Source organism: Halichoeres trimaculatus, unplaced genomic scaffold (genome assembly GCF_033239565.1).
Source record: "Halichoeres trimaculatus isolate MK-OKI-2021-1 unplaced genomic scaffold, fHalTri1.1 fHalTri1_scaffold_8, whole genome shotgun sequence".
Taxonomy (NCBI): domain Eukaryota; kingdom Metazoa; phylum Chordata; class Actinopteri; order Labriformes; family Labridae; genus Halichoeres; species Halichoeres trimaculatus.
In genome coordinates this window covers 17,275,084-17,291,344 of record NW_027437186.1, presented here as the reverse complement: position 1 = coordinate 17,291,344, position 16,261 = coordinate 17,275,084, and positions in this window count along the sequence as shown.

Here is a 16,261-nt window from a genome sequence, read left to right as displayed (position 1 = left end):
AACCTACCTTTAAAAAAAAAAACTAACCAGAAAATAAGTAATGTTGTGAATGATGTGAAAAAAAAGTAACTATAAATGAGGATTACTATAGTGTTAAGTTTGATTCTGAATCAAGAAACCATTTTTCATGTTTAAGCAGAAACTCAGATGATTTAACGTTACATAGCCCACATGGAAGTGCTAAAAAACAGTTCTTCCTGAGTCCACTTGAGGCTGGTTGCAGCTGCACCAAAAACCACACACCAAACCAAAATGGTTGAATTTACCAGGATAAATAAATATGATGGCTCAACAAGCTAAGGTCTGAGTTGCTTGTTTCTGTAATAGTTCACAGGCCTAAAAACTCTGTATCAGAAACAAATGGGTGATGTCATGTTCAGTACATCCATGTAACCTAAAGTCCTTGGTTTGAACTTGATCAGCTCTCTTTGTAAGGAACAATCTGGAAATTTTGATGAATTATTACTTGTTTTTCAGAAATATTCCCAGTACAGAAGAGGAGAAAGTCTGGTTGAGTTGCATTAAACAACACAGTAGCTTTTAGAGAAAAGCCGACTAGAATTAAAAATACTCTATTTAGAAATTCAACATGGAGCGCGGTGAAAAGGGCTCTGAGTTGTCAGTGGCTCTCTGTGTGAAGAGAACAGTCTGGTAATGAACTGTCAATTAGCCCAGCTAACAAAGCTAACAAGGTGAGACGTAGAGCTGTGTGTAAGGAAATGGGACAGGGATTGTGTGTGTAGGTGTGTGTTTTGACTGATCCTGGACAGGTGTGTATGTGTGTGTGTTTTGTTGTGTTGACATGTTAAAAAGTAAATAAGCTTCGACACAGCAACTTTTCTTGCTCACTTGGTGTGTGTCACTAGAAAAGAGAGAGGAAATAAAGCTGATCCAGGGTATACTTGGCTAATGAAGCTTATGAGGTATGACATGTGTGTATTAATGCGAGAAGAGATTGTGTGTCTACATATTGTAAAAATATTTATGCTCCAGCTGAAAGTCAGCCCTCCTTCCAAAACTTGCATATGTCTAGTGTCTGTATGACTTGTCTATTCAAAACCCTTATTCATCTGTCTTTTGTATTTAGCTTGTGTGTCTTTGTGCGCATGTGTGCCAGATAACCTATCTGAGGTGCTATTGAGGTTAATGAGGGGAGACAGCATCAGGCTCCAGATCCCTTTAATAAACCTCGTCAGATCCACCTGCCTGCTGCATGCCAATGAGTTCCTCAAATGTGTCACTGTGTCTGTGGCAAAAGAAAATAGAGCCTGTGGGAAGGAAATAAGGCCTGAGTCTGATAAAGAACCAAGATTGGCTCAGAAAAGAAAAGGCTTTTGATGAGTTCCAGTGTGTGCAGACGGGTGGGTCAGTTTGTTATCGGAGACAGACGGTGAAGCAGACAGCTCACAGAGAGGGACAGAATTTTGTTAATGTTGGATGGCGTTTTTGGAGTTCAACATTTTGGGATGTGATGAGATTAGAATGGATCAGATTAGACAGAGACTCTGAGGTTTTGATTTAGGATGGTCATATTTCAATATTTCCAGTTAGAGAGAATTCAGTTTTGAGGGATAACTCATATTTTTATATAGGAATGTATTTTTCTTTGATTGCAAAATCTCCTTAACTGAAACTTTACAGGAGATTTTTGAAAAAAAATACTGAGCTTGACATCTAGCCTATCACAAGCTACGCAGCAGGAACAGACAGTACAATGAGCCAGGCTTGGATTACTTACTAATACTAGATATGAATACTAGTCTAACCAAGCCTAATTAACTGTTTGCTAACCAATATCATAAGTTAGGTTTTAGGTCGTTGCTGTTGAATCCTGTCAGTAATGTACTCTTTAAAAGTTGTTGGATGTCAAAGACAAGCTATTGTTAGGATAATAAAAACATAGTTTGTTCTTCAACTAAAGAGGCATTTCTCAGTTTTTTTGTTTAATCTTAGGCTTTGGCTTTTTTAACTTCAGATTCTTATCAAACTTGGTAGATTCAAACCAACTCGATCACTTGAGAATGTTTAAAGGTCCCATATTGTGCAAAAATCCCTTTATTAAGTCTTTTAGTGATATATGATAGTGTGGGCCTTGGGTCCTTTTTTGACCAATCAGGAGCAAGTCTGACCTGACTGGTCCACCAGAGCAGATACCCAAACCCCCTACCCGCCCACCACCCACCCCGCTGCTGGAGTGAAATCTCCCCAGCAGCGGAGAGAAGATTGCCAAAGTTGAAGAGCCATCACTGCTCTGTTTTTGGCTGTACACAGCCACATAGTTCCATGCACAAGCTTCCCATCTCGGAAGAAGACAAGACTAAGTGGCTAGAGTTATTTTATCAAGGAAATGTGCCAGCTACACTCAGTAAAACTGTGCATGTGTGTGCTTGTCACTTCACGGCTGACTGCTTTTCCAACTTTGGGCAGTACAACAGAGGGCTAGCAAATAGACTGGTCCTGAATCCAGGCGCATTACCAACCATTCGCCAACAAACCTCGGACCCTGGAAATGTGAGTATTTTAAATGATGTGTGCTGTGGAGCAGATGTAAGAGCTTTTCCTCAGTGTCCCCCCTGTCTCTGTGTTAGCTTCAGGATGCTAACTTTAGCTGCGTTAAGCCTGTTGTTTTAGCCTGTAATGTTACGGTAAATGAGCTTTGCTGTTTTCTAAACATTGTGCACTCGGAGCTCGGTAGTCATGGATGTTGTGCTGCTCTCAGTGACGCTGAGGAGCAGGGCGGTATCAGCAGTGGCTCATTTACATATGAAGGTCACGCCCACTAAATCAGACCGTTCTGAACAGAGGGGCTATGAGAGCCTGGAAACAATGCTGCTGTCCTTGATTTATTGGCTTTTTGGACACCATTCCATGCAGACATCAATGATCCATATTAAACTGCAGAATATGAGCACAATATGGGACCTTTAATATCCAACTATTATATACACAAATCACATTATGTTTTACGAAATAAATGCAATGGTAACACTTTTTCTTCATTTTTCTTCTACATTTTTACATATAATGTATAAACATAAAACTCCTGCCAAGTTGTCATACCTTTAGTCTGTGCTTTGCAGCCTCGTGGGTGTCTGCTAAAATAGATAGGTGGAAATCCTGACCCCCAGAGGAGTAACTGTCTGGCACCTTGTTTTGTGATTTCATGTTCCCCTTGTCTTTCAGTCTGGAGACAGACATGAGTCACTATTTTGTCCTCCTGTTCTCAACCTGCAGACGGTTCCTCATCAGATCGCAGCACTCCTCCTCCTCCTCCTCACTGCACCCAGTGGCGCTCCCCTCCTCAGGGCTATAAGCATAGAGCTTCTCCAGCGGATATGAGGCAGAGCTGAGCCTGAAATGTGATGTATGGGGTGAAAGAGAAAAGGTGACAGTGTTGTGTGCAGAATTGTGCACACTGCGCTGTTCAGAATCACAAAACTCTGCCACATCCCTGAGTGGTGCTGCCGCTGTGTCTTTGCAAAGCAACGATTGAAAGCAACGTGACAGCAACAAGAGAGGATCATCATTTGTGTGAGTGCGTGTGTGTATGTGTGTGTGTGTTGCTTTCCATTTGCTGTTAGATTCAAAGCTGCATAAGGAAACAACCGTCCTCCATGGACAGACAGGAGAAGAGAGTGGTTTTAACAGATTGCTGTGGTCACTTCAGCCTCAATAACTTTGTCCGAGGGGTAGAGCACTCGTGCAGAGAGGGAGAGAAAGGAAGGATGCAATAACAAGGAAATGGAGCCCTGTTCATACTGGCTTCAAGGGAAGCACTGCTCTCCTTTCCCCACATATTCATCTTTCGCTCTCTTTTAACATCACTCTATACACCTGACATACTCTGCACACTTCACACCTGCACACACTACACCTGTACTCGGAGCAAGTTCCCAAATGAAATGTCTCCCTTGTACTTGAAGAAAAAGTTTTACTGTAGCTCACATTTCTTCCTAGCTTGTATTCATATGAGTATAGATCTCTGCAGAGTAGTTCTTCCAAATATAAGACTGCAGGACGAAGAAGAGAGGCGAGAAGGAAATAATACTAACAGAGGAAATGTAAGGAAGGAGATAGGGCGGAAAAGAGGATGGGGCAGGAAGGAGATTGGGATTGCATTCATTTTGTACTCAGATCTTTTGTTCTGCGTCTCTTAAAGGGTAGAAAGACCCATCTCCATTTAAATTGCTTTCAGTGGCAACAGAGGACACTACAACACGCACAGCATCCTCACGAGTGCACCGTTGAGTACACCCACACGTGCTCATGTGCAAGCATACACATGGATGAACACTCTGAAGTATGTACAAATGCAAAATCCATTTCTCGCCTCCTTTCATCCACAAACACACCCTGTGAGTTTGTGTGTTCCTATGCAATGCCTTTATGACAAACCAGAACACCTGTTGTGTTTCAGAGAAGTAATTTCCTGCGTGAACATATTTCTGTTGCCTTATTTCCATAAAATGTACCGAAAACTACCTTCGTTCAAGTTTTTCACACTCACAAAGTTTTGCACTTTACATCTTGTTCCAGGGTCTGGTCTACACTTGTGTAGCGACAGCATAAGGATTCAGTAATATATAAGATTAGTAACACTTTTAATAAGAATTATTTTACAGCACCTTTCATAACAGCATCAGTACATGACATCAAGATGATAACACATTGGGGCGTGTTCTCCCCTCCTTCTTACTGCATCGCTGTTCAGTGGCTTGAGATGAGATAAGGTCTATCAATGTCATACAGTTTTGCATTTTGTTCATGCTCAGGTATAAAAAAAATATATATTCAGCATGAAAACATATACCAGATGGACATACTGAAGGACCTATCCATCTCTCTCTGATCACCTGGAAGGCATTAGTGCGACACCACATGCTGAAAGGGTGAGAAGTAAGGGGAGATGATCCTCTTTTTACCATCCATGCAACATTACAAAACACTGTGCCACACTCAGTCTGTCAGATGCCAAACGTTTGGAAGAATAAAGTATTTTTTCTATTCTATTCTATTCTATTCTATTCTATTCTATTCTATTCTATTCTATTCTATTCTATTTTTGGATTCTGCAGGCTGTTACCATCTATTTTCCTATAGACATTTTTATTTATTTTTATTTTTTATATATTCGTTTTATTCTTGATTGCTGCTGTGACTTCTGAATTTCCCCTAAATTGAGTATTTTCTATTCTATTCTATTCTATTCTATTCTATTCTATTCTATTCTATTCCATATCACACCTATCCTTCACTCTCTCCACTGGCTTCCGGTCTCATTCAAGATTGAATACAAAATGTACCTTTTCACACGTCACTGCATCCACCGAAATGTGCATTATTATTATTATTATTATTATTATTATTATTATTATTATTATTATTATTATTATTATTATTATTATTATTATTATTATCTGCTTGATTATTGATTGTAGATAGATTAACATAGCTATACTATGAACATTAGAATAGAATAGAATAGAATAGAATAGAAAATACTTTCCCCGAGGGGAAATTCAGGCGTCACAGCAGCATTTAAGAAAACAAAAGTAAGAAAGTATATAGAAAGTGCAAAAATGTCCACAAGAAAATAGATGGCGACATCCCGTCCACCACTCTCCAGCCCAGCCAGCCTCCACCTCCACAGGGACCAGGACTGAGCCTCCCCAGCAGTCCGTTCAGTCTCTGTCTCCTGGATCCTGTCTGCCCACAGCAGGCGAAGCTCCTTCAATGCGGCGCCGGCGTCCGATGTCAGCTCCGTCAGCCACGTCCGTGAATAGCACGATGCCACTCTGCCCTCCGGCAGCCCCTCTGCCCCTGAGTTAGCATAGCTAGCTCGTCCATCCCACCGGAGATAGATCCCACGTTCCCAACAACTATGGATGGAGGAAAAAGGTCCACATCGCCACCTCCCAGCTCACACCCAAGAACCAGCACGTCGTCCTCACCTCCTCCTCCTCACCTTGAGGGAAATCATCAAGCCCTACACTAGTTAGCATTGACATGCTACAGGCTGCTAACAGCTAATTTTGCATGTAAATAATGCAGAAATGGATACATGTAGGATCATGTAGGATCTCCAGACAAACACAGGAGATAAGTAGTAAAAATATCGCTGAAGCCACAAAAAGTTTGTTGTCCATGACCAACAAATGAGCCATACAAAGTAATGATCCACTCCAAATACAAAGATTACGAAAAAGAGACAAAAAAAATTCAAGAAATGGACAAAGAAGCAAGAGCGACTGCAACAGGCAGCTACTTGGGCAGTGCCTAGCAACGAAAATGCCTATATATATATATATATATATATATATATATATATATATATATATATATATATATATATATATATATATATGTCTTTAAAAACCCACCCCCACCACCACCATCTAGGTGAACAGTGAATCAAACACATCACAAGCTTTCAATTAACCTGTGTGTTGAGTTCATATAAAACCAGGCTTTTCCACCGGGAGGGGTCTCATACATGCAAGCCCCAGAATTTGTTTAGTTTCTCCTCAACATAGATGCAGACCTGCAAGGAATTTCATGACCAGTCTACATTGACCAGTAACATTATTTAATAAAAAAAACTCACTCACTCTTTCAAACTCAGCAGCTTAAGACCGTAAATCCTTCAAAGACCACACTCATTAACATGTTAATTGTATTCAAACAGTACATTTATTTCAGTTCGGACCATATTTTACCTGATGCTAATGCACCTCATTGTTCCTTTTCCCTCAGACCTTCAAATTGATGGATCCCCTCTGTGTATGTTTAATACAAATACTTCAAAAGTGTAATTTCTCCTCTATATCAGTTAGGTTTTTTTCCTTTGTGCTACTGTCATCCCCCTGCAATGATGTTCAGTGTTTCATCCAAATACTCTCATTGAGCTGTCAGAGCTCACAGAGCAGTAACAAAGTTTTTAGCCTCACATCAATTAATATAAGAATTAATTAACTCTCAGAACATTAATATCAGAGGGCAGAAGGTTGTTCAGTGTTCCTCGAGTATCATGTAGTTGGTCTTCAGGAAATTTAGCTCAAAGATCAAATTAATCTGATAAACTTAAAAAAAAACAGCAAAGTTTTGGTAGAATAATAACAGTTATGGGAACAGCTTTATCACTGAAGATGAAACATTTTAGGTGACAGTCCTTGTGCCCCAAGAACAAAATGTGAGAAAATTGGTTTCCTTAAAATATGTATTACTAAAGTGTTACTTAAAGTTTGTGTTCAGTGTTGTGCTTACCCACAGTAATCCTGTAAATTAAATTAAGATGCTGATCCAGGTTAAAACTTTTGTTCCCTCAGAAGCACCCCACCCCTGTTTGAGCAAGTTTAAGTGTATGAATGTTGGTAATTATCTCAGCATTGTGTCCAAGAGCCAACTTACAGGGTGGGCCAGAAAGATTTAACCATCTCTTTTTTTTTTTTTTTGCACTATCCAAAAATGCTTGCAGACAAACATTACATACATGAACACAGTTTCTATACTTTATTCTCTGTCACCAAAGAGATTTACATCTCAATATGGCCACCCTTTGCCTTTATTGTAGCCTGGAGACGACCTGGCACTGCCTGGCATGAGCGCCGCACTGTCTCTGCATCAAGTTTTGACCATGACTTCATCAGAGCTGTCTTCAAAGCTGTGACACTGCTGTGAGATCCTCTTGAGACCTCCCTCTCCAGGATAGACCAGATCACAAAGTCCTTTGGATTGATGTCCGGACTTGACGGAGGCCACATGTTCTTGTCCCACAAGCCAGGAAAGTGCTGCTTGTTCCAGGCCTGTGTGACATTGGATGTGTGAGCTGGTGCACCATTTTGTGCGAAGACAAACTGGTTTCCAAACGCATTGGTACACCAAGGCAACACTTTTTCTTCAAGCATTTGAAGGTGCGCCTAGCTGTTCACTTTCACACCTCCTGAATGAAGACCAAAGGAGACTTTGAGCCATCAGATGCAACAGCAGCCCACACCATGACTCCAGCTGGCTTCTGACAACAAAAATGAGTTTTGTAGCCTTTGAGTAGGTGCTGTGCACTATGTGCATAAACTCTCTCATTCTGGGAATTGACCACTGCCTGAACGGTGAAGATCTTCTCATCAGACCAAACCAAGACTTTGTCTGCAGCATTCAGGATCTCCTGAAACTTCATTTTACCCAGTCAAGCAGTTTTTTCTTAGAAGTAGCTGAAATCAGTTGTCTGTGTTGCATTTTTAGTGCTTTCAGTCAGAGATCTTGTTTGACAATTCTTCTCAGTGAAATTCTTAAGATGATCACTTCCTTTGCTGTTGCCCTCATGCTCCTGTGAGGATTCTTTTGGATTCTCTTCCTCACCATCTCAACAACCCTTTTGCTCCGGACTGAACATTTTCTTCCAGGGATTGGCTTGCTGGTGGTATTACCAGTCTCCTTGTATCGTTTCATGACATTGTAGACAGTCTTACGACAAACATTCACTGTTTTCATGGTTTGTATTGTTGTCAGTCCAGCCTCCTTCAAGGCCACAATCTGGTCACGCCTACCCTTCGATGCCATACTCGACAGTCATTTGGAGTAAACAAATTAACTCAGGTGCATCAAAAGCTATGCCTTTTAAGAGAAACTATGCAAAATTTAAAGTTTCTAGGACAAAAGCTAAGCAAACAAAATAGAGATAAACAATGGGTATATCTTTCTGGCCCACTCTGTAACCATCCCATACAAATGTCCCTGTTATATTACGTGTCCATCCTCAAGGCTCAACATGCTCCTCAAAAAAAAAAAAAAAAGGGGGGGGGAGGCTTTTTCATGGAAATAACTACAAAAGCTCTGCTATGTAGGAGTACTTAAACTCACATTTTTCAATTTTCTAAGAATTCAAAACAAAACAAATAAGAAAGAAAGAAACAAACAAAAAACACCAGAGGTAATGTTGGATCTTTATCTTTTTATGTATTTGAACACATTTTGTTTCAGTTTATAGGCCTTTCAGTTGAAACTGAAACCTTGTCCTTCTGCATCACTATTTTCACTGTTTCTGGAGTTAGCAGGTTTGCAGTTTGTATATGTAAACAAACTCTGTAAAATGTGTGCAACTTATATTTCGGGGGAAGGGAATGTAGCAATGCTGAGGGGTTGTGATACCCTTCACATATCATTGAATCTGATTTATCTTTACAGTAAGCATCAATTACAGATCCACATCACTTTCGTCATTCAAACTAGCTGATTTTAATTGCACAGAGACAACCTTACAATGATCTGCAGCTAAAAAAAATCCTGCCCTCTGCAGCCCTCTGGAGGTCTGCCAAAGTCTGTCAAAGCCAAGCTTTTGGGCAGACCTTGGTGTTTGAGGCCTGCTCCTCCTGTGAACCATAAAACATTTAGGCGATTCTCATGTGATGACCTCATCATTTCAGAAACTCTTGTTAAGATCTTGTGCTGTTTTTAGGATGGACTGTTTTGAACAGTTATTAACATAGAATATGAGAAAGCACAATACCCCCTCTTTAATGCCACTGAAATCTTATAATTTTATGAGTCACTTTATATGCTTCCAACTTGTTTATGGATGCTTTTGATTTCAGTGAGAACAACTGGGGGGTGTAGTAGAGGTAATCTGCTGCTGTCAGATGGTTTGATCATGCAACAAAGACATAGAGTTACAGCACATTATCTAGTTTATGTAAACAGCTTAAACAGACTTAAACCTTGACTGAATCAGAGCCAGAGTCATGGTTTACCCTGTCGTTGTATATGCAGCCAGTAGGATATCAGGATAAGGCGAGGAGAGGATGAGACGGGGGAGATATGACTGAGGAGAGGAGGGGATGAGAGGGGAGGCGTAATGATGCAAGTGCCCAGATAAGTGACTGCCATCTGAGGTTGGCAGGCCCCAAACACACTCTCTTACACACACACACACACACACACACACACACACACACACACACACACACACACACACACACACACACACACACACACACACACACACACACACAAACACACATCCCTGCTACAAAGAGTCTCTGTGCCACATGAAAAATGTTCGCTCTTTTCTAAGCTTGTTTACAACGGTGGCACTTTTCAATTAGCTGGGCAAATGCACAAGCGCACGCACAAGCATACTCATACACACACACCCACACACACACACACACACACACACACACACACACACACACACACACACACACACACACACACACACACACACACACAAACTCACAGACATACACATACATTTAATGAAACCCTGACACAAAGTTAGGCACACAATAGCGCAAACACACACAAACACGGGTGAGCATATTTTTTGCTAGAGAAAGCTATCAGCGGAGAATACAAACAACAGAGACTGTTGAACAAATGAGCTGAAGCACAGTTCACACACACACACACACACACACACACACACACACACACACACACACACACACACACACACACACACACACACACACACACACACACGCACACACAAACAGACACCACAGCTAAGTAAATGAGTTAAGGGAAACTTCTTGTAAGTGTGTTTCAATCAGGGCCACTCTAAAAGAGACACTATTCAGTTTAACAAAGGGTTTTCACAAGCACAATCACATATATGCAAAAATACAAAGCTGCCTGCCAGCACTCGTTCACAAACAGTTCTTAAAAACACAGACACACATACATGCTCTTAAGTCTTCTTCTTCTTTCGTTGTTGTAGTTAGAGTCTCTTTAAGTCAGGACAACAAAAAAGTCACAGCATCCAATTTTCCAGATCTTTGATTCATTCCTTTTTGTCTGCATTTTTGTCATTCAATCCAAGTCCAACAATCCAAACAAAGAGTAAGTTTGAATACACAAAATCCATGTCTGTGTCAATATGCAGGCTTTGTCAGAGGCAAAACACTGTCAAAAGATAAGGTAGAGAGCCTTCTAGTTTATTTTATAAAACCAGCAATCAGATCCATTGTTGCTGGTATCTACCCATACCAATAATCCTTTTCATACTTATAACCAATAAGAAGCACTTATCTTACTAAACCCAACAAGATTGTCTTTGTCTTTTTAGCTTGTGTAACTGCTTTTTGCAGATTATTACTGAATATTTTCTATTATTGTCAACTTTGTCAACTTCTTTCTTCTTTAGCAAACTTGACCACCTAAAAGTGAAAGTAAAACCAAACAATATACATTCTCCAATGACCATCATCTGGGTCATCGTTTTGGAAGTAAACTAAGCAACTGTGTATGACAAGTTGAACTGAGCGCAAACTGGAATAAAAAGTGAGTTGTGCCACCCACTTTCCCCTGTAGCTGATTGTCATGTCATTTATTTGCTTGACAGAGTGGTGGCTTTTTCTTAGGCAGCTTTATGATCTGATGAGGGAGAAAAGCTGTTCAAAAATTCTGCTGCTGCACTGGTCTACCTATTTTTTTTTTTTTGTATCCAGTACAGTTAGCACTGTAAAGCAATTGCTTGCCTCTTTGAATGTCATTTTCTGAGCAAAATAGTGCAACATGCCCCAACCTTCTCGATAAAAATGAAACAATCAAATGTTTTTTGTACACTAGATTTTGTGGTAATATTTGGTGTCTTTGCACTAAATTAAAATGTTTTAAAAAAAGCACTTTATCCATCTTGTTATCTTGTTTTGTTTGAGTCAGTGGATAATTCACTGATATTTCTGTTCCCTTTTGATGACTAAAATAAGAGCTTGGGATTAAAGAGCAAGTTTTTGAGATAAAAAATACACAGAGCCGACATTGAAATAAACATGATCTGCCAGTGACATAAGTGGTTGTAAACAGTTTAAAAAAATGCTCTTTATAAATGTTTACATCATTGAAGCTGAATTAGTCACAAACAGTGATTCAGCCTGTAATATGCTGAAACCTTGATGTGCATGTGCTTGTATTAATCTTGTTTTTGTCACAGTAGTATCATCTAAAGAAAATCAACTGAGTTGTTCAGAGATGAAATTGTGCATGAGGATGTCTGATACAATTTGTGATGATCAACATTAAAAAATCAATTTTCTATTCTCACTACTCATCCTCTTTTCCTTTCCTCCCCCGCTGGTTTTTTCATCACTCTACTGATCTTCATTTCTCCCTCTTCTTCCTCCTCAACTAGTCTACTTATCCATTTAAATGTGTTGAAGCGCAGCTGTGAAGAAGTTGCATCACCTTGGCCTGTTGGAAAACGTATGTTGATAACCTTTTGAATTTGAACGATTTAAGACCTATTTGCTGGGAAGCCATTTTCATTACATGTAAAACAGCGGTGAAGCTGGTCATAGGTTGTCAGTCACATGAAAGGCTTTCAGATAAGTGCATTCTTCGTTCATATTCTGTATTTTAGAATAGGAATAGGATGTTAGAGCATGCATCTGTTTAACCTACATCTACATATCCACAAGTTTGAGACTTTCCCCTGAACAAGACGGTGTGCCCATACAGCGAGGCACCTTTCTGTGAACGCTCACAGAGACTGCTGCATGGATGCATTTACACATACAGCAAATGCATAATATAATAGGTCACCAGAGAGCAAGAAAGTGAGAGGGAGAGTGAAAGAGCGAGAGAAAAAGGGTAGTGGGGTTAATCATCAAGAGAAATGCTGCTTTCGCCCTTCAAACATGAATTATACAAGAGCTACTCTGGATACATTCATAGGAAACTGGTACAGTACGTGAAGGAATATTTTAAGAATGAGATGAGCCTTAAGTTGCGTGGGGTTCATGGCGTATTGAAGGAGCAGGCCTCAAACACAGTGATCTGCCCATAGCTCTGCCCCAAAAGGCCTCCAGAGGGCTGGCCAATCAGGGGGAAGAGGCTTTGTGGAGCAGGGAGCCTTAAAGAGACAGCAGGTCAAATAAGTGTTTCAGAATGGGGCTAAAAAAATGTTTTCTGAAACACCAGTGTGAGAAAAGGAGGGTTTGTTTTTCAAACTTTAGATCTGTAAAAACTTCTATGTCTTACTTCTACTGTCTCTACCAGAGGGAGGATATAAGATCTAGAAGAAAAAAAAGCACAATATCCCCCTTTAAACTTTCTTTCCTTTTAATGTTGTGCACCCAGATTCACTTATCATCTCATTGAAGAGACAACAAACTTGTTTACCAAGACTATTAGATTTATTATTGCTTGTCAATGACTATCATTCACAGTGTTACAAGCAGTGAACTTGCTGTTTTCAGAAAAATTGTCTCTGAAATATTGCAGCAGTCATTGAGAAAGTGTCCTCAAAAGCTCTAGATATTGAGTTTTTTCCTGCTTTCAACCAACATGGTACTTTGCTTACCTCATACAGAGACTTAGGATTTTCAATAGAAACCATTAATGGGTAAATTTAAGCTTTTGTAATTTGCACTGAAGGTCTGCCATTCAGCTTTAGAGAGACCATGCATACTTTCTTCAGAAAATTAAGCGTTTTCCTCTTTTTTTAATCATTTTTATGAGGATTATTTAAAAATGAAGTGTTCCAGTGTTTAAAATGAGTGATGCACACTTCAGCCCACTAATTGCTGTTGTAAAAGTTCAATTAATTATGAACTGCTGTTCTTCAATGGCACTTGAAGTCTAAAGACTTTCCCTCCATCCCCCGAGTCCCTATATTCTGGTCTTACAGTTCATAAAAAAGTAAAACCTGAAGCTTGGAAAAAAAATATATATGAACGGTAATGATATGGTGCACTTTACTGTTCTGTTTATTTAATTTATAGTGTTCCCTTGAAACCAAAGACTGGGCTTTGTAGAGTTTTAACACAACACGGAAACATCTACATGCTGTATGTACAGAATGTTATTATGTGTGTGTAATGGCTTTGTAAGAACCTCCTTCCAAGTCATCATATTTGTGTGGTGAAGTCAAGCTCCGCTTTGCAACGGTGACCTACATTCTTCATCCTATGGGAGTTTCTTTTTTCTCCACCATGTGTGTGACTTTTTAAGGAAAAGGAGGAAAATAATGCATACAATGCAGATCTGTGTACATACCTCCATGAATATAAGAAGAAATTACATTACAACCAGGACAGAGTGTGTTTTCATGAACTGTTCAGGATTCCCATCATGCTGTATCCCCTGGATGTAACTTGTTGAAGTCATATTCCTCTAGCAATATAGTGAATTTGTCCCACCCATGCTGTGACCTACATAACTCAGCTTACAGAGAATAACAGAGAAAACAGAGTGCAGACAGAGTCAGACGGGTTAAATGCACGTCAGCTGACATGACTTTATTTTCTCACCCTGACAAAGTCGGTGCATCAATGCCAAGACTACGGAAACAGCACCATCTCCGGGGATAAAAAGCATTTCAAACCTCTAAGAAGAGACTTCAAAATGACATCTCTGAAAGAGTTTATTTATTTTTGAAAAGAGACAACAAAAACTTTTTTCTTGTTATAAACATATTTTTTGTTTACTTTTATTTTGAAAATGTGCTTTAAGGCAGGGAGCACTTTAATGTGTCATTCCTGCTGCATTTTTGCCTTGCTGCTAGGACTAGAACTAATAGGAGAAAACACTTAGAATGCCACAAAAGATTATGAGTCCCCTTTCAAGGCATCTAACTGAGAGTAGAAGTATTTATATGACAGCGTACAAGTGTGATCTCCTGATGTTCTTTTAATGCCAGAAACTAGAAAGACTTAGAAAATTACCTGGATCATCAAAATGTCCAGACATCAATGAGTTTCAAGATTTTGGTTTCCAGACATATAAGAACTTTCTTTCAGTATAGTAAACATATCCAGATGTTATTACTGCAAAAGCACAGACACTTCATCAGTATCTCTCAGTGCCTGTGGTTTTACTTCAGTGAGTCCAAGAAATCAAAGACGTTTGCAGATCACCTACCTTAAGTGTATCCTCACAGCAGCTGTGGTCTCTGGATTTGGCCCACACTTCCACTGTGATTCAAGGAGGAACTGAAATAGATACAGGTAATGTTAGGGACTTTATGTTTAGCCAGTAATTTCTTATCTCAATGGTATGACTCGCTGTTGTTGGCAGATTTCTGTTTGATGTGGCACAAGATCCTAACCAACGGATAACGGATAATACATTACGTGGGAAGATTTTAAGGAATTTGTCGCAACATGCCCAGTTAGTGGACACATGCAATGAAAAAACAGTGCTTGTAGTTTCACACACTTGTGCTAATATTGTATTTTGCCCCAAACCTTAGTTTTGATATGTGTGTGTGTGTGTGTGTGTGTGTGTGTGTGTGTGTGTGTGTGTGTGTGTGTTTGTGGGGGGGGGCATTTGTGATGTTTAGCAAACAAATATGTTTCTTGCATAGATGCTTTTTCTTTGTTTTTTATTTTTCTCTTTTTCATATAAATACCAGCTGCATTGGTGCCCATAATTGACAGATATTTGAATCTCCTGTTTGACACTGAGTCACAGTTTTGGAGTCAAGCTGGTTTTAGAGATGTGCTTTTTTTCTTATTCTTTGACATTTTTGCTCAAACTTTAACCTTGGTGTACTTTTTTCTTCACTTGCAAACCAGACAAGGTAACCACCAGTGTTCCAGTACTCCAGTCTGACTCAACATGTGGGACTTGTGACTTGACTCAGACGCATGCACTGATGACTGGGACTTGACTCGGACACAAGCTGTGGCTGCATTGGGACTCAGAGGAGGAAGAGGAGGTGGACACAGGATTATGCTTTGTTAACGTTTATTTGTTATTTCTTATGGTACAAGGTCCTAAATCAGTTTTCAGGCTATGGCTAGAACATGTGCTTGTCAGACACAGTCAGTTCGGGTTTGCACAGCCAATAAATTTTAATCAAATTGAAAAAAAAAAAAAAAGACAAAAAAAAAAAAAAAAAAAAAGACAGAGCAAACAAACAAAATCCCAAAACAAAACAAAAGGAAAAATAAGGAAATAAAGAAAAATAAATCTAAGTTTGACCATTTTTTGCATTTTTACTTTAGCTCCTATCCATCCACAGGCAAACACTTGCAAGTAAGACACAGAGTCACTACGACAGGCTGCAGATTTGTGCAAGTGTTGCACTGTTTATTAGAAACATGCAACACGATGTGACAACTTACTTTACCAGTGTTATTGTCCACAGGCAATGTTTGACTTGAACCAGAAGTTATCCAAGAGGGCTAGGTAGGTCACTTTCACTTCATTTCACTACATTTCACTACATTTACTCTGATTAGATCGCAACGTGACAAGAGTCGCTACTCCATGAGTGGAAGCACAGCACCCATGAGGGATTGACTACATTCACTTATTATGC